This window comes from Schistocerca cancellata, chromosome 4 (assembly GCF_023864275.1).
Source record: "Schistocerca cancellata isolate TAMUIC-IGC-003103 chromosome 4, iqSchCanc2.1, whole genome shotgun sequence".
Lineage (NCBI taxonomy): Eukaryota > Metazoa > Arthropoda > Insecta > Orthoptera > Acrididae > Schistocerca > Schistocerca cancellata.
Genome location: NC_064629.1, coordinates 565,410,450 through 565,435,904, shown reverse-complemented (window position 1 = coordinate 565,435,904; position 25,455 = coordinate 565,410,450).

Below are 25,455 nucleotides of genomic sequence, written 5' to 3'. Positions count from 1 at the left end.
TGACAGACAAGTCTGCAATGAAAAAACACAGCAACAGAAGACACATGTTTGGCTTTGGACAGACAAAGGTTTTGTGTTGTGGCAATGGGTTCTGGGAATCTGTGGTCACAATAGTGGTGAAAACAATGATAAATGATGTTCATGTAAACTGTGCCAATGGTTACCAATTAAGGAACTACATGAGCTGTTACATTTGTGTAAACCCAGAAGAATGTTTCTGGTTGAGAGCAGTGCAGCCAGCTGGCAGAACGAGTAGGCAGTGCAAGTACCCAATACCTTGCTCTAGTAACACATCCACCACCATCAGCTGAGACATATTCTTCCTGTACTCTGTGATAGGTCTGGGAGAGGACGAGTGCAGTTTAGAATGGATAAAAGCTCATGTCCTGTAGAGCCTAGTACTTTTTAACAATCTGAGACTAAAGTGTTAAAAGTGGCTGATGATCATTTAATTAAGATTGTAACAATTTTTTTACCATTATATGACACTTCTGAGTCAGCCAACCATCATCAGACCTGTGGTACTTAACAGGTGTTTATGAAACCTCTATTCTTCTCAGTACTTATAAGTTTCATTATTTTCCATTTCACAAGACTGTGTTAATTTCTTCTATGTTCCAAAGATGTGAAGATGATTGGCTAACTAAAGTACCAGTACTGTAACTAAAAGAAACTGTGTAATCAAGATTTATATTTCATATGTACTTAACTCATCAGTTTGCCTGAAGATGATGAGGAGGTAGCTTGTTAAAATATGATTGTCAGTTGGTTTATGGCCAGGAAAGATTTCATTAGTGAAATTAAACAAGTTACCTGTGTTATAACAAAGTTAATAATAGTTCAGTTGTGCTTAAATTTTCACATAATTAATTTTTCTTTAAGGGTGAGGGAGTTTCATCCACAAATAAGAAATGAACAAGTTACCCAGGTGACATCTTAAGTCACCTTCTAGTGACAATAATTGTCACTGCTTCTGCAATGGCCATAAGTTGGTGTGATTGATTACACATCCTCCAGTTAGTGGGAATTGTGATTTCCACTTTGAAGCAAATTATGCCTATCAACTGGCCATCAAGGTCATTCTTGACCTTTATTAGAACAGTTTGAGATAACTAAGATTTCATAATCTTTCAGAATCATTAAATGAATTTAAAAATGTTTAAGGATGGATAAATATGTTGTATTCTACCACAATCTGTGGCACTTTCTCCAGAATTCACTGTGAGTCACTTACTTTGAGCAGTATTGAAGACCTGAACTAGAGGCTCAGTCCTGCGACAATCTGGTTTGTGATTTCTCAGACTTGCAACACATGGTCGAAAGTTACAGAGCAACCTAAGTGCCGAAGGGGGTGAATTGTACACCAGAGATAGTAACAAGTTTACTTATTTGTAGATGGAATGCACAAAGAGTTCTTTTTACATTAGTTTATCTTGCAAGCAGTTGGGATGAACATATCTGAAAATGATTCAGACATACTTGCATTGAATCCCATGAAATGCTTCTAACAGCTGAAAATATTGTTGTTTTTGTGATGATTCACAGAAGCATTTAAGAAACAAGCACTACAGTTTCAAGCACATCTGTTAGGAAATGGAGATGATATAATACCCAGTACAAAAACTTCACTTATACGTCAAGTGAGAACTATAAAAGAAACATAAGTTAGAGATAAATAGAGGTAGTTCTCTTCTTCCAAGTGACAGTAAATATAAGGTCAGATATGTCAAAATGGCAAATGAGTTTGATAGTGAAACCTCTTGAGAAAAGATTAATTACCAAGAGTAAACGGCTAAAGCATTTTTCTAAATCTTTCTGCAAGTCACCATATTCATTCACAGAAGTAACTGAAAAATTCATTTCACCTCTGTGTTTGTTTTTATATTTCAGGGATGATAGATGATGCTATTCTACTAATAGTGCTGCTAGGTAGGCCAGAGGGAAGACTAAGAACAAAACTGCAGGATGGACTATGGAAAAATCTGCAACTGTCAGGAAGCTGTACATGACAGGATCTGGTGGAAGCAGTTAGTAAGGTCAGTGTATGATCTGCAGTATCCCAAATCACCAGTTAAGTAAGTTGCTCTTAAGTCATACTATACTAGTTAGAGGACACAATGACAGTCCAAAATAAATAGGTAACATAAAAATTCAAAAGCACAGCATAAGGCAAACCCTTGTGTGATTATAAAATCTACAAACCTTCTTTGAAAGTTGCCTACATTATTTTATTTTTTAAAACACCCACAATAAAAATATTTTACATTCTTCAGTACTGAACAGAACTGACCTCCTTGAGTTTATTCAGGCAGTCATGTCAATCTATGATAATGATGTAGCTGTAGTAGTAATACCAAAGCTACAAAAATTACTAAAATTCAGCAGAAAAACCTACTTGTTAATTAAATTACATAGGCACACAGTCTTGTCATTTCTCTGACAGGAGCTCAAAGTGTATCTGTGGGGAAGGCAAAATTCCATAGTAGTCAATCATAGTATCAGGTACAGTTTACGATACAAACTTAAATATTTACATAAAATAAGGTAAAGGCAACCAGTTGCCTATACAGGACTGGTGCATGGCACACAAAAACATGTAATAGAAAACATTTAATGCTAGCTTTCTACCTCTTGCTCTTTTTCTAGTGAGAGTACTCACATTCACACACAACCATATAGATATGCAAATGTACACCCTCATGGTGGTGGCAAGACTGAACTTAACATTTTAAGTGCCATGCTTGTAATATTATGATATCTTCAATTTTGAAAGAATATCGTTCCCATAATATTACAGGCATAAAATCTTAGTAAGGCATGCCATGCCAGTAATATAGTGAGTGTGGCTCTCCTCAATATGATGATATGCCCGTAATTACGGGCATGGCATTTTTTTCCAACATTGAAGACAATGTAATGTTACTGATGTAGCACTCAAAGTTTTAAATATTTGTGATGCCATACAGGTGATTACAGAGAAGTAATTATTTCATTCAGTATGTATTCTAACTGATAGAAAGTTTTCTTTTGAGTTATTGTTGAGTGCAATATGTATGTCTGTATAACATATGCCAGTAAAGATTCATCATCTCACTGTTATTTTGGAAACAGAAGAGGTAATGAGAAACATAAATTGGCAGCTACTTATTTATTCAAAACAAAAGTTTTCAATTATAAAAATCTAACAAAACAGAAATTGCATAAAATTTCTACATTTTAAAAAGCTATTTAGATTAATTTTTACATACCTCAACTGTATCATTCTGTTTGCAATTTAGTAAAGAATAAAAAGTTGTGTTTAAAAATATTTTGTTTGGAAAGTTATTAAAGAAAGTAAGGTTCAAATGTTGGAATCTTTGATAAATTTGATAATAATATAAATTACAAAGAGCATATTTTTGTAATACAAAAATAGTAGTCCCCAAAAACTTTTACTTTTGTTAACATCCGGATAGCTTTTAGAAAGCTGTAGTAATTTAAAAATGAATATTTTTGAGAAGGTTCTGGCACCAAATACTAGATTGTAAATAGAGCAAAGCAAGTTCAATCTGCCTCTCGTTTATGATGCATTCAGTTATTCATTCATACTTGTGTTCAGATTCTTATCTTGTGTCAACATCTCTTGCTAAGTTTTTTAACATGTTATGCCTTGAAAATTGGCGTGGAAGCACAGAAATGGCTAGAAATGAAATGATGAAAAATGTTTCAATCGTTATAATAACAAACACGTCCCAATAGACAATGAAGAGCAAAGAGTCTGCAAGAGAACCAGAAAAGTTAAGTATAATCTTTTAGTATCTGTAACTGTTTCTTCCCAGGTATAATTATATAGGGCAACATTGGTTTTATGTTTTACCTAAAAAGGCTACTGTTATTTACTCTGCGTCGTGAGCGTGACAGCACACAGTAGAGCCAATTCAGTTTTCTGTCCATAAGTAAGTTAGCGCACAAAGCACACAACAATAGTGGTAGATACGCTTCGATAACATTGTCAGGCGACATGTTTCAGTGTTGCTGCATTATAAGACCCTTCATAATAACCGTGATTGATCTATAGAGTGGGAAACTACACTATGTACTGGATGAGGCAGGTGATGTAAGTAAATATTGCGTAATCTCTGCTGAATGTTTTGAAGATCAGAAGCTATATTTTACAAAAAACACTTCGACTGAATGATTATTTAGTTACTGAAGATTAGTCTCATACTTTTCCTTTTGTCTTGAAGGTTGGCACAAAGAAAAGGATTGACGCCAGACGAAATAGAGTGTCTCCTTCTAGAATCATCTGATGAAGAGGATTATTCTCATTTCTTTGACAGCGATGATAAAGCATAAATAATCGAGGCTGCAGATTATTCCAGTGAATCTGAACAATTGTGTGATAGAGGCAATGAAGTGAATGAACTATCGAGTGATGAGTGCCACTTTTATATTGGTATGGACCAGGAAACTTTATGCAAGGCCCCTGTTAGTGGTGCCGAGTAAGACAAAACGTAAGAATATAATTAAGGTCTTACTTGGCCCGAAACGCAATGCTACAGGAACTAAAACTGAACTTGAAAGTTTTCTCAATTTTTTTTTACCCTGGGATAATTGATTGTGCTGTCGCGAACACCAACAGAGATAAAAATAACAAGAGATCATCTGTGAATTACGCCAGGGACAGAGACTGCAGAAATATTTCTGCTTCTGAAATAATGACTCTCTTAGGAGCACTGTTTCTCATTGCTGTACAGAAACGAGGACACATAAAGGTATTAGATCTGTGGGCATCAAATGGCACAGGGGTGATTTAGCTGCAAGCGCTTTCTATTCTTGCTCCTGTCACTGAAATTTGATGATACTTCAATGAGAAAAGAGCAACTTGCAAGTGACAGAACTGCTGCCATCCGTGATCTCCACTCTGCATTTAGGAACAACTGCAGAAACTACGGCCCAGGGGACTTCACAACCCTAGACAAAATGCTTGTTTCTTTTCATAAACGTCATGGTTTTGTACAGAATGTGCCCAATAAGCCTGCCAAATATGGTCTGAAGTTGTATGCATTGTGTGATAGCAAGACATGTTACACTTGCAAGTTTGAAGTATACTGCAGCAGACAAATCCTGGAACTTATCTTGTGTCTAACCAATGTATGGATACTGTGAAGAGATCAGTTGAACCAGTCAAGGACACTCACAGGAATGTAAGTAGGGATAACTGTTATAGCAGTTATGCTTTAGGACAGTATCTTCTAGAAAATGGGCTAACCTTCACAGGGGCACTGAAAAAGAAGAAGAAAATTCCTCTGGAATTTTTGCCAAATAGGTCACGAAATACTGGAAACTGTCTTTTCGGATTTCCAGATGACTTCTGTCTTGTTTCGTACCAAACAAAAAGAAACAAGGCTGTGCTTTTCCTGTCATCAGACCATGATACTGATGAAATAGACACTTCTACAGGAAAGTCTGCTGTAAATCTGGACTACAATGCACCAAAGGTGGCGTAGATAGTGTTGGTTACATGTGCACATCCTACTCCACTCAGTGGACAACAAGATGACCCTGGGCCTTGTTTTTTCAGTATGTGGATACTGCTGGAATTAATTCCCAAGTGCTGTTCTTCGCAAATAATCCAGATAAAATGTTCAGAAGAACAACGTACCAACAAACCTGTCCTTGGCTCTACTGGAAAGCCAGTTGAAACCAAGCATTTCTGTGACCCTATTGATCAATCTCTGTAAGGAACGAAGAGGTTGTTAGAAGATGTGGAAGGTGCTATCTCTGTGGTAGTAAAAAAATAACAAAACTACTGTGATTTGCAACACTTGCAAAATATTTGAATTTGTTCTGGGTCATTGCTTTCAATAAGGGCAGAAGTATCATCAGCTAATAAAACTGAGCGTAAATTTATGTCCAGGGGTAGATCATTATATAAAGTAAAAATAAAATTGGACTCAGAATCGAGCCTTGTGGAACACCTTGCGAAATAATCATCCATTCAGAGAAGGAATTTCCCTTACTTGATGATATAACTACCCTTTGTTTTCTGTTCATGAGGTAGGCCTATGACCTAAAACACTCTAAAGCACAACCCCCAGTTCTGTATCTTTCCATTTTATACAGTTTACACAATCAAATGCTTTCATGAGGTCACAGAATAATCCTGCAATTTTTCTGGATTTGTTTAAGGTGAAACTGATTTTTTTCACAAACTCATTAACAGCCTCTATTGTATTCTTGCCTTTTTATAAGCCATATTCACTATCTGAAATTATGTTTGATTTCTCTATAATTTTTTAAATTTGTGTTACCACCACTTTCTCAGATATTTTTGGAAAAAATTGGGAGAATAAGAACTGGGTGGTAGTTCCCCATATCTTCTCTTGAGCCTTTTTAAACAAAGGTTTTGAGCATCAGTTGTGTGTCAGACAATTTATCCAAAATTTTACCACTAATCATTCATAAAGTTTCAGGAAAAACCAAAAGACATTCTGGCTTTAGTTATCAGAACTAAAAATACGTTCTTCAATTGTTAAATGTAAGAGGTAGAGTTCCTTCACACTGTAAATTAGTTATATTGCAACTTGGAAATGTACATCAATGGATGCATGGAATTTTTGCCCCACAATGATAGGAAAGATATAAGATATGAAGTTATTGGTAGGGTAATGAGGAATTACTGTTTTCCTCTAAAAGAACTGGTTTATGAAAAGCTTCTATGATTGTTAAAGTATATGGGATCCATGTCAGGTTAAACTCACAGGGTACATAAAGTACATAAGTGGAAACCAGTTAGTTTATTCATTCACACAACATGTGCAGTTATTCTCATCATGAAGGAGATATTTTAGAGGGTGTGGAACAAGTTAAGTTATATTAGGTTGGTGCATAAGTTTGTTGCAGTCTTGTTTTGCATGTTGGTATTCCAGTTGCTATTGGTTTATTTATCAATTGTCACTTTTTCTTTGTAGTTCACTGTTGCTGTTTGAGTTTACATATTGTCATTTTGTCATTTGGAGATAGTGAGTGGAGTTGTGGATGCTAGTAAATGGAGTGGTACACAGAAAAATGGGAACACTTCCAAGATACTCTTCTGCTTTGAGTTCAATAGCGGGTGACAGTAGCAGAGGCAGCCATAAACATTTGTGCCATGTACAGGTTAATGCCACTGGACGAGCACGGCAGGAAAATGGTTCTCTCATTTTAAGAAGGATTGTTCTGACATTAGTGACTCTCCATGTTCAGAAAGCCCTTTGGGGTTTGATGAAGATCATTAAACATTAATCCACAATGATCCACGTCACTGTACTCGAGAACTAACAGATGTGATGAGCTGTGAGCATTCCACCATTGTGTGATATCATGCAGTAGGGAAGGTTCAAAAACTGGGTTAAGTCATACCACATACTCTAAGCCAAAATCACAAAAATCAGTGGGTGGCCATATATGCATCTCTGCTTGCTTGTCATCACTTGGCCTGCAAACAACACTGACCATTCCTGCCCTGTATTGTTACTGATGAAGGGAAATGGTATCTTTATGTTAGCATGAGGAAAAGAAAGAAATGGTTGAGCTAAAACAAAGCAGCAACACCCATTACGAAGTCCTGCACACATGCACAGAAAATAATGTTATGCATCTGGTGGGACAGCAACGGTGTGTTATACTAAGAATTGCTTCTCTGAGGTCTAACCACCACTTCAGAGGTTTATTGTCAGCAACTGAGACATCCAGCACATGCAATCCAAGAACAACAAGAAGGAAGACTGTATGAAGTGATGCTACTACATGATCACACATCCCTGCATTCTGCTAGACTGCCAAAAAACACTATACAGGAGTTGGATTTCCTTTCCAGATGAAAATGCACTTTGAACATGGCTCAGTAAGGTCTTCACCTCAAAACCACATGATTTCTATAGTTGCAAAATGGAAAAGTTACCCCAGCATTGGCAGACTGTTGTAAAAAGTGAAGGAGAATATGTTATTGATGACTAAAGTCCCTGTTATGTTTCTCTCTTGTGCTTATTAAACTTGGACAAATGCTACAAACTTATGCAGCAACCCTATACATTAACGAGCACAAGAAGCCACTGCAGGCAACATCTGTTAAGCATCCTAACTGTTGATTACTAGTCCTCATCTGCTCACATTGTAGTAATGTAAATAAAACTAGATTACTTCTTTAATATGCATATCATTAAACCAGAAGCCCCTTTGAAAACAGCCACAGTGCTCACTCCTACACTACTCACTTGCTGTTCTTTATCTACTATTTCATCCTAAGCATGTATGTAACTTTATTGACTTCAGAGAACACTGTTATCTGCCTATATACTGGAAAAGTTGGAACCAGTGTACTATGAACTTAACCAGAATTTACAAGCACAAGTCCAAATATTCCATCAAATTATGGATGGTGAATGTATTGAGAAGTACTTTTTCACTTTATTTTTTGAGAGATGGTAATTTCTAGTTCCCCACCTAACATCTGCTGGCAACCTGTTAAAGACCCTTCCACCACAATAAATAGTTGTGTTTTCAAGCTTTGACAGGGACACAGAGTGTATATGGAAACCAGTTTGACTTCCAGTATCATGGCTGTAAATATCAGATTTCAGCCTGTATTCACTGCTATTGTTAACCACAAATATAATTATAGAGTAAAAATATTTGCATTTGAGTGTGTGGCAGTGATAGGTCCTATTGACCATAGACAACATTAATCTTTGGGACTCAGGTCCCTCATCCAAGCCGCCATGTTAATTTAGTCTGTTCTTATACCCTGTACTGTGCGCACATGTATGATAATTGTTGAAATATGTATATGTGTGGATATTAGTGGGGACAGTTTATTCCTTGTACCGCTATTCATATCCTTGTTCCCATACTGGTGACTCCAAAGTTTCTACATCTTCCATGCCATATGTTCAAAATCAATAGGTTATGCGCATGCCGCCATGGCCACCTCACCCAATGCTTTGTTCAAAGATACAATTCTTTGCCAACAGGCAGCTCTCCATTACTCCATAGTGATTCGTGATTTCCAACCACATTAACCTCAGTCCTTGTTGTTCTACAACAATCGAGTGCTACACTGTTAACTCAAACAATGGACTCAGGTATCATGTCGCCGGACTGTGCTCGCCGACATGTGAAGTGGATAATATTCAGAACTGTGTACCTACCGATCGATTGTATAATGTTCAAAGCAATCTTCATTTGCAAATGTACTTTGACTCACAATGAGCCACAACAACAGTTACTGTCATGCCGTGTGCAATGCCACCATTTGTGCAAAATGCACCTGGCCACTATCAATTGCGACCTGTTCCAGTTTTCCCTCATTTGCAGACAAACAATGGACATTTTTGTGCGCAAAATTCTCCTTGCTCACCCCCCAGACCTGTTGCTCAACTTTCCGGCCACGTGGGTTCAAGTACATCTTTCGGTGTTTCACCTTCCAGTGGCGTCTTACCACACCATAATGATCTTCCGCAAGTTCCACTGGTAATTTGTAGTCTGACTCCATGGGGCATGTTTTCAACATGTGCAGAGAACTCACACTTTCGTCATACAAGCTACCAACCCAAACGCCCTGTCGCCCCCCCTCCCTCCCCACACACACACACACACACACACACACACTCACAGGGGGCTCTGGTTCTGATCGCTCAGCTGCTCGCCTCTCCCACACCTCCGCCTGTGTCTGCCGCGCTGGCCTTCCACATTATTTCTGAGGTGGGAAAATTCCAATCAGTACCTGTAACCTAAGGTCCAGTTTACGGGACCCCTACACGTATCACACAACCACTTGTTTCCATGGTACCGACCAGTTTTCATGACACGTCAAGTACAATGCAACCTGCCATTGCTATGGATGTTCTTGCCAGTAACACACCCACGCCTACTGTGCTAGCCTTCTGTACAGCTTCTCCTGCCATGGACCAGCCAGTTTTTGAAGGGACACCAAAGCCACCTTTGTCCCCTCTCCCCAGGTCGTCTGCCGAAGCTGCCGCCTTTATACAAAGACAACCCTGTATCGTGGTTTGCGCTTGTCGAGCATCTTTTCGAATTGCACCACGTGTCCGATGATAACTCTAAATTCCTGCATATCGTCACGCACCTACATGATCACTCGGACTTAATTTGCAATCTACACCTCTTGCCACCACCTCCACCGAAGTATGAGTTTGTGAAGAAAATGATCATGGAATGACTCGCCTGCTCACCACAAGAATTAATCATCGAGATCTTGTATGAGGAACACCTGGGGGACCGAACTCCATCACAACTCTGGTGCTGCCTTTGGTTACTTGTGAGTGAGCATACCATGCTGGATGTCACTCCGTGGGCTGTGTGGTCTGCCATATTGCCTACCGACCTACAGATCTGCCTGCTACCACACTCCTTTGAGTCAATTGTCTCTCATCTCTGCATCGCAGACCAACTATATTCATTGCTATGACAACACCAACCAGCTCACCACTTACCGCTAGTTGGCACAACTGCACCTGCTTACTGGCTGTCTGCTGGCAGAGCCAGGGCTCGCTCCGCCTCCACACCTTCTATATCGCCTGACAGTATCCGCTTGGTCTCTCCACCATCCGAGTGCTCCAGCATCACCCACACACCAAACGTGCCGGTATACATGCCGGAAGAAATCAATGAGAACAAGCCTCCTCTGCTGCTGCAGTCACCACCACCACCACATACAGCTCATCCGTACTGCTTGTACCACTTGATTTCTGGCGATAATGACCTTGCCAGTACCCAAATGCCAACAGCAGGGCCTAAAAGACGCCGAATCCTGCAGGGAAACTCACAGGCGTCCTCATGCATTGCTCTCCATCCACTCGTCTGCCCGGCCAAGCGGTCATTTGTACGTGACTGACATTTTGTCACGGCTCGTTTTCCTAGTCGATACTGATGCTAATGTGTCAATCATACCTACATCAATGACTCCCCCCGTCTTTTCACCAACAAAGTCACTTCTACGAGCTGTCAATGCATCAACGTTACAAACCTCAGGCTCTGTCAACGTTATGGAGCCCCTATCTCCTTCTCTGTGTTTTCCATGGACTTTCTACATTGCCAACATCAATGAACCAATTCTTGGTATGGATTTTTTGTCCCATTACAAACTCTTTCTGAACGTAGTTCAGGGCTCAGTGCTACAACATCCCACAGATACACAGATACTGTGCTCCCGCACTTAAGTTCCACGTTTTGTTTCTCTCGCAACATGTGAGTTGGTACATGAGTGCTCCATCCTCGCGGGTGACATTGTGACCTGTGTCACTAAGCTACTGTCAGAATACAACTCAGCGGTACAAGTTTGCTGGGAAAATGATGAGCTGAAACAACGACTAGCACACACTTACAACGAGCTCGTCGTGGCTCATACCTCACTGCTGAAACTGCAGTCCACAGTCCCCCCACCTAATCGTGTTTCTCCAGCAGACACCAGCTCGGACACTCATCAGGTTAGTCCAAAAACAATAACAGTGTGTGACAATTCGCGTCCAGTAGACTCCACATCCCCGATGCGCTCGCCACGTTCACAGCCATATGTGTCAGACAGTGCTTCTAATAACAGTTGCGCACGTGATACGACCACGCCCACCATGTGGGCAGCTGCTCCATGTGTTGATAAACATTCCCTCTCTCTCGCATGCCAGCCACATGACTCAGCGGCCATCGCTGTTTCGTGTGCGACGCCAACACCGCTCTCGCCCGTGCCGGGTACCAAATGCAAGGTTGACAGCAGACAGTTGCTGCACATTCTGACCCGCTCCACACTGTGCGCACAGCCTCCCCTCCAAACAAGCGCATGCACTCTCACGTACTAGACATGTGACTTTTGTGCTGCCTTTTCCCACTTGTACTAACGGCTATGCCTCATCGTGCCATACTCGTCCAAAGACTTCGTGTCAGGACATTGATCAGTCTCATATGTAGTTCTCAGTTTCTTCCATCAGTGATGGAATGACACACAAGATAGTTACCACTGCTGGCCCTCCTATTAGGCACAAGATTAGACGCCTCAACCCTATTAAGTTGCGTGCAGCAATTTAACGAACTTTTGGAGGCAGGTACCCTGCAACCCTCAGACAGCAACTGCTTTTTACCAATCCACCAAGTCCTCAAACATGATGATTTTTTTCCAAATGTGCAGTGACTATGGACGTTTAAACACTCGTACTGTCATGGACAATTACCCAATGCCTAACATAAATGATTTCACTCATATGTTATTGGGCGCTACAATCTTCAGTGTTATTTACTGTAAACATGCCTAGCACCAGATTCCCTTAGCACCGGATGACATCCCTAAAACAGCTACTATCATGCCGCTTGGTATGTTCCCATACAACTTCATGCCATTCGGCCTAAAAAACGCAGTGCAAATGTGGCAGTGTTTCATTGGCTCCATCTTACGACAGTTCGAGTTTTGCTCTGCATATCTGGATGACATACCCATTTTCAGCAAGTCAGCTGAGGAACACTGAAAATTATTTATCCATGGTCCTCCAGACCTTGAACTCCAATGGTGTCCAGGTCAACAAAGAAAAATTCCATTTGCATCAGCCTTCTGTCACTTTCTTGGGCTACACAGTCTCCACCGACAGAATACAGCCTCCCAAATCCCCCGTGCACGCCATCACATCACTGCCACCCCTGGCTACTTACAAAGAACTCCAACGTTTCCTGGGCACAATAAATTACTACCATTGTCACCTGCCTTCTGCCGCCGCCGTGCATGCCCCAATGACAGACTCACTGTCAGGTAAACAGACTTCAGGACTCAAACCTGTTTGCTGGACTGCAACTATGCTGGAGGCTTTCAATGCATTAAAGACTTCTTTAGCTCACGCCGTGACACTCACCCACCCTGACCTCTCAGCCGAGTTGTCCATTGCTATGGATGCCAGTGACATCGCAGTGGGAGCAGTACCACAGCAACATGACACAGACACGGTTTCCCCTCTTCATTTCTTCTATAAAAAACTATCAACAGCTCAGAAGAAATACTCCACTTCCGATAGAGAACTCCTTGTGGTCTACAAGGCCGTCAAACACTTCCACCTCGAGATGGAGGGTCGTTTGTTCTTCATCCTCACGGATCACAAACCACTCGTAGACGCTCTCTGCAACCCCCTCGAGAACCCACCCCCTCGGTGTTTCCGTCACTTTGATCCAGTCTCCCAATTCACAACCAACGTTCGCTGCATCAGAGGTATGGACAACATCACCACAGTTTTTTTTCCTGGATTAATACTATTTCATGCATTGTTGACTTATCCAACCTGGCCACCCTACAAGCTTCTGATGAGGAATCTCAAGCTCTCCTCACGGACCCTCAAACATCCCTTGTGTTTACTAAAGCTAAATTCCCTGGCGTTGTGGATGAGGTGTGGTGCAACTCTTCTACTGGTACCTTACACCTGTTACTCCCACCCCCCCTGTGCCAGCAGACCTTCAACGCTCTGCATAACCTCACTCACCCTGGCATCCGTGCCACTACGCAGCTCATCTCCAAGTGTTTCGTTTTGAAAAATACAAAACGGGACTGTCAGACCTGGGCACGCTGCTGTGTCCCCTGCCAATGCAACAAAATCGGTCACCACACCATCCCACCACTGGGCAAGTTTGACATCCCTCCAGGGAGAGTTTGTCATGCACATATCGATCTTATCAGTCCTCTTCCACTGTCGGAGGGCCACAGATACATTCTATCCACAATTGACCGCACGTCCCACTGGGTAAAGGCAGTCCCCTTACCTAACACCACTGCTGAGACCGTGGCCAAGGGTTTTATCTCCTCATGGATTGCTAGGTTTGGTTGTCCAACCACCATCACCACCAACCAGGGTCAGTAGTTTGAGTCTTCCCTGTTCACTATTTTATGTAATGTCTGTGACACAAAGAAAACTCACACCACAGCCTACCACTCACAAAGCAACGGGTTACTAAAAATGGTGCTCAGGTGCCACGACTGCCTCTGGTCTGAAGCACTTCCATGGGTACTGCTAGGCTTCCACTCAACTTTCAAGCCAGACTTACAGGGAACTATCTCAGAATTCGTTTTCGGTGAGAACCCGTCCTACCAGGGGAACTCATTCAGCCTCAAGTACCTGAAGACTTCCCCCCTCCCCAGATTTCTTAAGTCACATGCGCACCTACTTAAAACATGCATGCCTGCACCCACCTATCAGCCACTTGCCACCAGACACTTATGTGCCACCTGCTCTCAACACTTGCTCCCATGTAATGCTGAGAGATGATTCGGTCCAAAAACCTCTGCAAACACTTTATCTCGGCCCCTTTAAAGTCCTCCGCTGGGATGATACAACTACCAACATTGTCGTCAAAGACAGTCCACAAACTGTTTCATTACACCGACTCAAACCGGCATTCATTCATGGACCCCGACAACTCTCTGCTGGCTCAGTCTGATTCTCCTAATGACTCTCCCACCAGTCTCCCTCCCACCGTGGAGTCTGACAATGTTTCTCCTGTGGTGACCACGCCGTTTTGTTCACCCGACATCTCCCTGTCACCTTTCGCGGGTTTCTCAGACGTGTCACCCTCCACCCCATGTGCAGGTTTCGCTGCTACCTCATTGACTATGGAGACACCTTCTCCCATAGTCACCCTGCTCTGCAACGTACCCCCACACCGCCTGGACTACATTTCAATTGTCACTCTCTTCGACTGAGTTCTCATTCTGCTCACAGACACCGTGGCCCCACCACCCAATGACCAGTTAAATGTCAGTGTTGTGCATAGCCTCACACTCCCTCGTGAGTGCTACCAAATGACGATTCACACCTTCATCTCGCCTGACAGCTCAATTAGCATCCTAGCTTGCCACACCTACACCTCGCCATGTGCCATTCAACCCGCCTGCTCTTGGGCTGGCCGCTGCATCGTCCGTCCTCACTGTCTCAACAGCTTCGAGGTGGACCTGCCTCCCGTTGCTCCGCCTCTGCACCCCGCCCTGGTCGGGGTGGAGGTCCTGGCTGTTCATCTACCAGTTCATACGACTACCAGCAGCATCGATGCTGACATGGTCTTCCCTCAAGACTCACATGCAGTACTCCATACTGCGTACTGCTGGAGGGAGGGGGAGGGGGGGCTGTGTGGCGTCAATAGGTTGTATCGACCATAGAAAACATTAATCTTTGGGACTCAGGTCGCTCATCAAAGCCGCCACGTTAATTCACTCTGTTCTTATAACTTGTACTGTGTACACGTGTATGATAACTGTCCAAATACATGTATGTGCAGATATTAGCGGGTACAGTTTATTCTGTATACTGCTATTCGTATCCTTGTTCCCATAAGTGCAAGGATCCTAACAATCTCTAATGACCTCCTTATAAATGGAATGTTAAACCCCAATCTTCCTTCCTTTCTTGCATGTATTCCAAGGTCCCTGATGAGTCTTCTATAATATGTTCTGTTGTTGATGTTGTACAATATTTCCTCAGTATTCTTCTGAAAAATAAATACTTTTTCTTTATTCTAGCTAAATTGACCAGAATATCGTGCTACAGGATAGTGTCAAGTGACAGTATGCAGTACTGCCTGCAGGTCAACATAGTGAGAGATATTTCTATGATGAAACCAGGTGGCAAAAATGGTCAGCGAGTTGTGAGTAATATGTTGCAAAAGTTAAGCTAGGAAATGCTTTAAAACAGATGATTAATATTGAGTGAAGTCTTTCTTCAAAATACCCAAAAGCTGTTTTCACTGTGGAATCTATAAAGATTCTTTTGCCATTTACACACCATAGTGGCTAAAATACCTTACCAGTATGATCTAACAGAACAATCATTTGTGAATAACAAAATAAAAATAGCCAATAAGCTCTATGATTCAATACATAAACATTTCAAAAATGTAATAAAGATTGACATTCACTTCTATGGGAAAAATTACTTGAGGCTGTAAAAAAAAAAAAAAAAAAACTGCACAAATACAGAAATACATAGGTTTCAGTTTAATGAGTCAGTACACGAAAACACCCAGCAGTGACCAAGTCTGAAACATGTTGGATTCAGTCACAACCATATGCAGTGAGCAGAAAAGAAAATGCAGTAGAAGAAGCAATTAGTCTTCCCTCATTAACAAAAATGTTAATGCACAGTTCCTAAGCAGTAAGCTTAATGAATTTCAGTACTAGTCAGACAAAATAAGCTGCATCATATTGTGTATTAATGAACACTGGCAGCAAAACTCGGGAACAGACTTAGGTATAACAGTAATCAAAATTCCTGGCTGGAGCGATATGCAAAATAAGGGAAAGGCAACCACTTGCCTATTGCAGATTGATACATTGGGGCACAGTGACATGTAACAGAAAACAGCATACTCTCCAGCATCAACAAATAGTTTCGCCATGTCCACACAAGGGTGTGTTTGAGCATCTGTGTGGTTGTGTGTGTGAATATGAGTAATATTGCTGAAAAATGAGCTTGTGCTCAAAAGCTAGTGTGAATGCTGCTTTCAGTTAAGTGTTACTAAGTTATTTATTTATTTATTCCATGCATTCCATGCATTGATCCCCTATAGGTGAATGGTTGTCTTTCCCTTATTTTACAAATAGTCTTACATGTGCAATATGGCTACATATTAGCCACAAATTATTACAACATATATTGCACATGTTGAGTGGCAATTTATATCAAAGAAAGACTAAATTTGCAGCATTCAGTGGTAGACCTAAGCAAGCACTGCACTGAAGATGCATTTCAAGTAGCAGCTATAATACTGCATACACAAAAAGTTATCACTGATTCCGCTTACTGTATACCTGCCTCTGATGAGTAATATTTTATAGATAAACTAAATGCATTGTAAATGGTTCATTAAAAACAAAAATCACAAAAATTTTATTGCAGAAGATTTTAAGATAGACATAACAGAAATTAGAGAAAATGTAAATCACATGAATAATTGCCTAAATCTATTAAGCTGCTAATGCATAAATGAAAAAGCTACTAGATTAGATGCTTGCCTTGACAATGTAATTAGCAATGTACAAGGATATTTGAGGAAGTAACATCTGGTAGCTAATCAAATCTCATGTGAATACTGAAACCCACATATGCACCAACTACCAGCATACCTTTCTTGTCAAATGACACCATTTGCATTGCTATTGTCAGTGTGTGCTGTTTACAGTGTCAGCTCAAAACATTTAAAACAAATGATCAGCCCACTGGCTGTAAAATATGGTCAGTGATTCAGTTTTTGACAGCAAGAAACGTTGTAGCAACAGAAATTCACCAACAGGTAAGTGAAGTTTATGGCCCCAATGTGATGAGTGGCAGCAAAGTGCAAAAATGGGTGAGGGCTTTCAAGGATTAATAGGAAAATGTCCACAATGAACCACAATCAGGCTTACTATCAGTGATCTCAGAATATTTGGCCAAAGTCATGGACCAAAAGATTTGTGAAAACTTGTGATTCACAATTTCAACTTCAGCATTGTAATTTCTGAATGTAGGTAGACTAACTTCATACAAAATTGTCTCTGAAAATTTTCTATTTTGCCAATTGCTCATTGGTTTCCCAAGCTGCTTACTGAGAAAAACAAAATGTAAATAATGGCTTGTGCTCTTGAAGTCTTCAGGTCCAGATTGTATACCGATTAGGTTCCTTTCAGATTACACTAATACAATAGCTCCCTACTTAGCAATCATATACAACCGCTCGCTCACCGATAGATCTGTACCTACAGATTGGAAAATTGCGCAGATTGCACCAGTGTTTAAGAAGGGTAGTAGGAGTAATCCATCGAACTACAGACCTATATCATTGACGTCGGTTTGCAGTAGGGTTTTGGAGCATATACTGTATTCAAACATTATGAATCACCTCGAAGGGAATGATCTATTGATAAGTAATCAGCATGGTTTCAGAAAACATCGTTCTTGTGCAACACAGCTAGCTCTTTATTCGCACAAAGTAATGGCCACTATCGACAGGGGATCTCAAGTTGATTCCGTATTTCTAGATTTCCGGAAAGCTTTTGACACCATTACTCACAAGCAACTTCTAATCAAGCCGCGGGCCTATGGGGTATCGTCTCAGTTGTGAGACTGGATTCGTGATTTCCTGTCAGGAAGGTCACAGTTCATAGTAATAGATGGCAAATCATCGAGTAAAACTGAAGTGATATCAGGTGCTCCCCAGGGAAGCGTCCTAGGACCTCTGCTGTTCCTGATCTATACAAACGACCTGGGCGACAATCTGAGCAGTTCTCTTAGGTTGTTCACAGATGATGCTGTAATTTACCATCTAGTAAGGTCATCCGAAAACCAGTATCGATTGCAAAGTGATTTAGAAAATGATTGCTGTATGGTGTGGCCGGTGGCAGTTGACGCTAAATAACGAAAAGTGTGAGGTGATCCACATGAGTTCCAAAGGAAATCCGTTGGAATTCGATTATCGATAAATAGTACAATTCTCAAGGCTGTCAATTCAACTAAGTACCTGGGTGTTAAAATTACGAACAACTTCAGTTGGAAAGACCACATAGATAATATTGTGGGGAAGGCGAGCCAAAGGTTGCGTTTCATTGGCAGGAAACTTAGAAGATGCAACAAGTCCACTAAAGACACAGCTTACACTACACTCGTTCGTCCTCTGTTAGAATATTGCTGCGCGGTGTGGGATCCTTAACGGGTGGGGTTGACGGAGGAATCGAAAGGGTGCAAAAAAGGGATGCTCGTTTTGTATTATCACGTAATAGGGGAGAGAGTGTGGCAGATGTGATACGTGAGTTGGGATGGAAGTCATTAAAGCAAAGACGTTTTTCGTTGCGGTGAGATCTATTTATGAAATTTCAGTCACCATTTTCTCTTCCGAATGCAAAAATATTTTGTTGAGCCCAACCTACATAGCTAGGAATGATCATCAAAATAAAATAAGAGAAATCAGATCTTGAACAGAAAGGTTTATGTGTTCGTTTTTCCCGCGCGCTGTTCGGGAGTGGAATGGTAGAGAGATAGTATGATTGTGGTTCGATGAACCCTCTGCCAAGTGCTTAAATGTGAATTGCAGAGTAATCATGTAGATGTAGATGTAGATGTAGACATCACCAGTCAAAGTCAAGGCCAAGCCGACAGTTTCAACATGCAAGTTTATGGCAGCCTTATTTTGGAACAGACATAGAGTCTTGTTAGTTGAGTTTATGCAGCAAGGGACAACAGTAAATACAACCAATTACTGCACTACCCTGACTAAACTTTGATGTGTAGTACAGAATAAGTAGTGTGGCCTTCCTATATCTGGAGGTTTTTTGCTGCATAACAATGCCTGACCCTATTCCACCATTCACACCAAAAATCTGATCATATCTTTTGCGTGGGAGCTGAATGTCCACCCAGCATACAGTCCAATCTCGGTATTGGGCGATTTTCATTATTCTGCTACCTAAAGGAGTTTCTTAGAGGCAAGGGCCTCACAACAGACTTGGCAATGAGTGTTTTCCATTTATTCCACTACCTAAAGGAATTTCTGAGTGCCAGATGACAAGGTGAATAAAGCAGTTAAAGACTGGTTGTCCTCAGAGGTGGCAAAAAAATATTTAAACAAATATGGAAACTATGTAGAAAAATAGAGAAACATGTAAGGAATTAAATAAAAACTGTTTTTTGAAAAATCTGTGATGGTTTATGTTTCACAAGAAATTGGATCTTACTTTCTGAATAAACCTCAAATAAAGATCAACTAAAGTATGGTGTTATTAAGTTGGGGAGTTGTCAGATCATGATGTAATATGGGTCAGAACAGACAATATTAACCCTGGAAGTACTAAACAGGTTGTCACATACAGAATATTAATTGAGAGCAATATTGAGCAATTGAAACATAAACTGTAGGTGGTAGATTGGCTGAATATACTACATTACCTAAAAAATCTTGGATGTCATCTGTGACCTATTCGCCTATATAAAAGATACTTCCTCCACTGACTCTCCATGGTTCCTGGCCACAGCTCATGGTCTAGTGCCTCTGGGTCATGTGGCCTAGGTTCGATTCCTGGCCAGGTCAGGGTTTTTCTCTGCACAGGGACTGGGTATTTTTGTTTTCTTCATCATTTCACCATCATTCAGGAAAGTGGCAAAACTGGACAGTGAAACAACTGGGAATTTGTACAAGCACTGATAACCACACAGTTTAGCACCCCACAAACCAAATATCATCATCATCACCTCCACAGTTCCTGTTCCTTTACCACCTGCTCGTCATTATTGATGTCATGTCCCTCTGCACTAACATCCCTAATGTCCACCATAGGGTGGGGGGGTTTCGGGTTCCGCTAAATAGGGCAGGTGTCCACTACACAAAGGAGGTGGCTACATAGGTAGCAGGGGCTATGTGGCATGGACTGGGCAGTTTTTTAGGTTAGACAGTCTTGGGAAAGACCAGAAAGAGCTCCAGTCTCAAAGGGTACAGAGCAAAGAAACGATGAGAATCGACCAAGCAACAGTAGGTATTGTAGTTGTAAATTGTCGTAGCTATGTTGGTAAAGTACCAGAGCTTCAAGTGCTGATAGAGAGCACTGAAGCTGAAATCATTACAGGAACAGAAAGCTGGAGATAAATTCTGCTGAAATTTTACGGAGGCGCAAACTGTGTTCAGAAAGGATAGATTAAATAATGTAGGTGGTGGTGTGTTTGTGTCTGGTGGTAGTAGTTTATCTTGTAGTGAAGTTGAAATAGATAGTTCCTGTGAATTACTATGGGTAGAGGTTATACTCAACAGCCATACAAAAATAACAATTGGCTCCTTCTACCGACCCCCAGAGTCAGATGATATAATAGCTGAACGCTTCAAAGAAAACTTTAATTTCATTACAAATAAGTACCCCACTCATACAGTTATAATTAATGGAGACTTCAATCTACCCTCGATTTGTTGGCGAAAATACATGTTTGAAGCCAGTGGTAGACAGAAAACATCTTCCAAAATTGTACTAAATGCTTTCTCTGAGAATTACTTTGAACAATTATTTCATGAGCCCACACTAATTGGAAGTAGTTGAGAAAACACACTTGCAATCTTAGCCACAAATAATCCTGATCTAATAGAGAGCATCATGACGGATACAGGGATTAGTGAACACAAAGTCATTGTAGCGAGGCTCAAGACCATATCAACCAAAACCACTAAAAATAAATGCAAAATATATCTATTTAAAACAGCAGATAAAAATTTGCTTGATGCCTTCCCAAGAGAGAGTCTCCATCCCTTCCAAGCTAATTATGTAAGTGTAGACCAGATACAGCTCAAATTCAAAGATAAAGTATTGACAGCGATAGATAGATTCATACCGCATAAGTTAATAAGGGGCAGAACTGATCCACCATGGTACACAAAACACGTCAGAACACAGTTGCAGAAGCAACAAAAAAAAGCATGCCAAATTCAGAAGAACGCAAAATCCCCAAGACTGGCTAAGTATCACAGAAGCTCAAAATTTAGTGCAGATGTCAATGTGAGATGCTTTTAATAGTTTCCACAATTAAATATTGTCTCAAAATATGGTAGAAAATCCAAAGAGATTCTGGTCATATGTAAAGTACACCAGTGGCAAAAAACAGTCAATACCGTCACTGCGCGATAGCGATGGAAATGTTACCGATGATGGTGCCACTAAAGTGGAGTTACTAAATACAGTTTTCTGTAATTCCTTCATGAAATAAGATGAAGTAAATATTCCAGAATTCAAAACAAGAAAGAGCTTTTAGCATAAGTGATATAAAAGTAGATATCTTAGATGTTGCGAAACAACTCAAATCACTTAAGAAAGGCAAATCTTCCAGTCCAGATGGTATACCAATCAGGTTCCTTTCAGAGCATGCAGACACAATAGCACCTTTCTTAGCAATCATATACAACTGCTCACTTGACAAAAGGTCTGCTCCTAAAGACTGGAAAGTAGCACAGGTCACACCAATATTCAAGACTGACCTCAATTTGCAGTAGGATTTTGGAGCATGTACTGTACTCGAACATTATGAATCACCTTGAAGAAAATGACTTACTGATACATGACCAACACAGATTCAGAAAATATCATTCTTGTGCAACACAGCTAGCTCTTTATTCCCATGAAGTAATGAGTGCTTTTGACAAGGGATCTCAGATCGATTTCATATTCCTAGATTTCCGGAAGGCTTTTAATACCGTTCCTCACAAGCGACTATTAATCAAATTGTGTGCATATGGAGTATCATCTCAGTTTTGTAACTGGATTCTTGATTTCCTCTCAGAGAAGTCACAGTTCATAGTGATAGATGGTAAATCATCGAGTAGAACAGAAGTGATATCTGGCATTCTGCAAGGTAGTGTCATAGGCCCTCTGGTGTTCCTGATTTATATAAATGATCTAGGTGATAATCTGAGCAGCCCCCTTAGAGCGTTTGCAGATGATGCTGTAATTTACCATCTAGTAAAATCATCAGATGATCAGTTCCAATTACAAAATGATCTAGAGAGAATTTCTGTGTGGTGTGAATAGTGGCAATTAGCACTAAACAAAGAAAAGTGTGAGGTTATCTACATGGGTACTAAAAGAAATCGAATAAATTTTGGATATACGATAAATCGCACAAACCTAATGGCTGTCAACTCGACTAAATAACTAAGAATTACAATAACTAGGAACTTAAATTGGAATGACCACACAGATAATATTGTGGGGAAGGCGAAACAAAGACTGCGCTTTGTTGGCAGAACACTTAGAAGATGCAACAAACCCACTAAAGAGACAACCTACATTACACTTGTCTGTCCTCTGCTGGAATATTGCTGTACAGTATGGGATCCTTACTGGGTAAGATTGATGGAGGACATCGAAAAAGTGCAAAGAAGGTCAGCTCGTTTTGTGTTATCGCACAATAGGGAGGAGAGTGTCACTGATATGATACGCGAGTTGGGGTGGCAATCACTGAAACAAGGGCAGTTTTCTTTGTGGCGAGATCTATTTATGAAATTTCAATCACCAACTTTCTCTTCCAAATGTGAAAATATTTTGTTGACACCCACCGAAGTTGGGAGAAATGATCATCATAATAAAATAAGAGAAATCAGAGCTCGAACGAAAAGATTTAGGTGTTCCTTTTTCCCACATGCTATTTGAGAGTGGAATGGTAGAGAAGTAGTATGAAAATGGCTCAATGAACTCTCTGCCAGGCACTTAAGTGTGAATTGCAGAGTAACCATGTAGACGTAGATGTAGATGTAGAAAACAAATAATTTTAACTCAAGATTCCAAGTGCATGTCCATAATACTCAAAATAATAATAAAATAGATCATCCATACTAAAGACTGACATTAATACATAAAACTCATAAGTACATAAGTTGTAAAGTCTATAACGAACTCCCAAAGTTAGTGAGTGATCTACCCTTGAATAGTTTTAATGATACAATAGAAGTTTGGCTCAGATGTACACATTACTACTCAACTGATGAGTCTGTAAACAGACATAAGAGAGATATGCAATAAACAGCCAGTAACTACAGTCTGAACTACATCTATATCTGTGTGACAATAAGGTATAAACATAGATTATTTGCACAATATTTTTAGATGGATATTTAAGTTAAGACATAATTACATGTGGTACTATTATATATGTGATTATTATTATTGTTGTTGTTGTAATTGTTATTGTTATATTAATGCTGTATAGTACCACTGTATGTATGAATATTGTATTATGACTATTATTTTAGCATATATATCTACACTCCTGGAAATTGAAATAAGAACACCGTGAATTCATTGTCCCAGGAAGGGGAAACTTTATTGACACATTCCTGGGGTCAGATACATCACATGATCACACTGACAGAACCACAGGCACATAGACACAGGCAACAGAGCATGCACAATGTCGGCACTAGTACCGTGTATATCCACCTTTCGCAGCAATGCAGGCTGCTATTCTCCCATGGAGACGATCGTAGAGATGCTGGATGTAGTCCTGTGGAATGGCTTGCCATGCCATTTCCACCTGGCGCCTCAGTTGGACCAGCGTTCGTGCTGGACGTGCAGACCGCGTGAGACGACGCTTCATCCAGTCCCAAACATGCTCAATGGGGGAGAGATCCGGAGATCTTGCTGGCCAGGGTAGTTGACTTACACCTTCTAGAGCACGTTGGGTGGCACGGGATACATGCGGACGTGCATTGTCCTGTTGGAACAGCAAGTTCCCTTGCCGGTCTAGGAATGGTAGAACGATGGGTTCGATGACGGTTTGGATGTACCGTGCACTATTCAGTGTCCCCTCGACGATCACCAGTGGTGTACGGCCAGTGTAGGAGATCGCTCCCCACACCATGATGCCGGGTGTTGGCCCTGTGTGCCTCGATCGTATGCAGTCCTGATTGTGGCGCTCACCTGCACGGCGCCAAACACGCATACGACCATCATTGGCACCAAGGCAGAAGCGACTCTCATCGCTGGGCATGTTGGGGCGTGAGCGGAAGACGGCCCAGCGGTGTGCGGGACCGTAGCCCAGCTTCATGGAGACGGTTGCGAATGGTCCTCGCCGATACCCCAGGAGCAACAGTGTCCCTAATTTGCTGGGAAGTGGCGGTGCGGTCCCCTACGGCACTGTGTAGGATCCTACGGTCTTGGCGTGCATCCGTGCGTCGCTGCGGTCCGTTTCCAGGTCGACGGGCACGTGCACCTTCCGCCGACCACTGGCGACAACATCGATGTACTGTGGAGACCTCACGCCCCACGTGTTGAGCAATTCGGCGGTACGTCCACCCGGCCTCCCGCATGCCCACTATACGCCCTCGCTCAAAGTCCGTCAACTGCACATACGGTTCACGTCCACGCTGTCGCGGCATGCTACCAGTGTTAAAGACTGCGATGGAGCTCCGTATGCCACGGCAAACTGGCTGACACTGACGGCGGCGGTGCACAAATGCTGCGCAGCTAGCGCCATTCGACGGCCAACACCGCGGTTCCTGGTGTGTCCGCTGTGCCGTGCGTGTGATCATTGCTTGTACAGCCCTCTCGCAGTGTCCGGAGCAAGTATGGTGGGTCTGACACACCGGTGTCAATGTGTTCTTTTTTCCATTTCCAGGAGTGTATTTGTCCTTCACATGCATATCTATGTAAAATAATCAGTATTGTATTGTTTTACATATTGAAGACAATGATAAAACCAGTTGTATAGAGAATATACCGAAAGGAAAATAAAGATTCCATTCTATTCTAGTCTAGTCTAGTATATTCATTGCCGCAGGTATTATCAAGATGCCTTCAGATAGATAAAAACTTGAATGGTCTTCCTATGCTCTGTCTTGGAATAGACTGGGAGGAAACGTGAATGTATGATGTAATAAAGGGTCTTTTATCAAACACTTGTACAGTGATCTATAGAGAATATACCTATATGCAGAAAGGTTAGTACACATATGAGTAGAGAG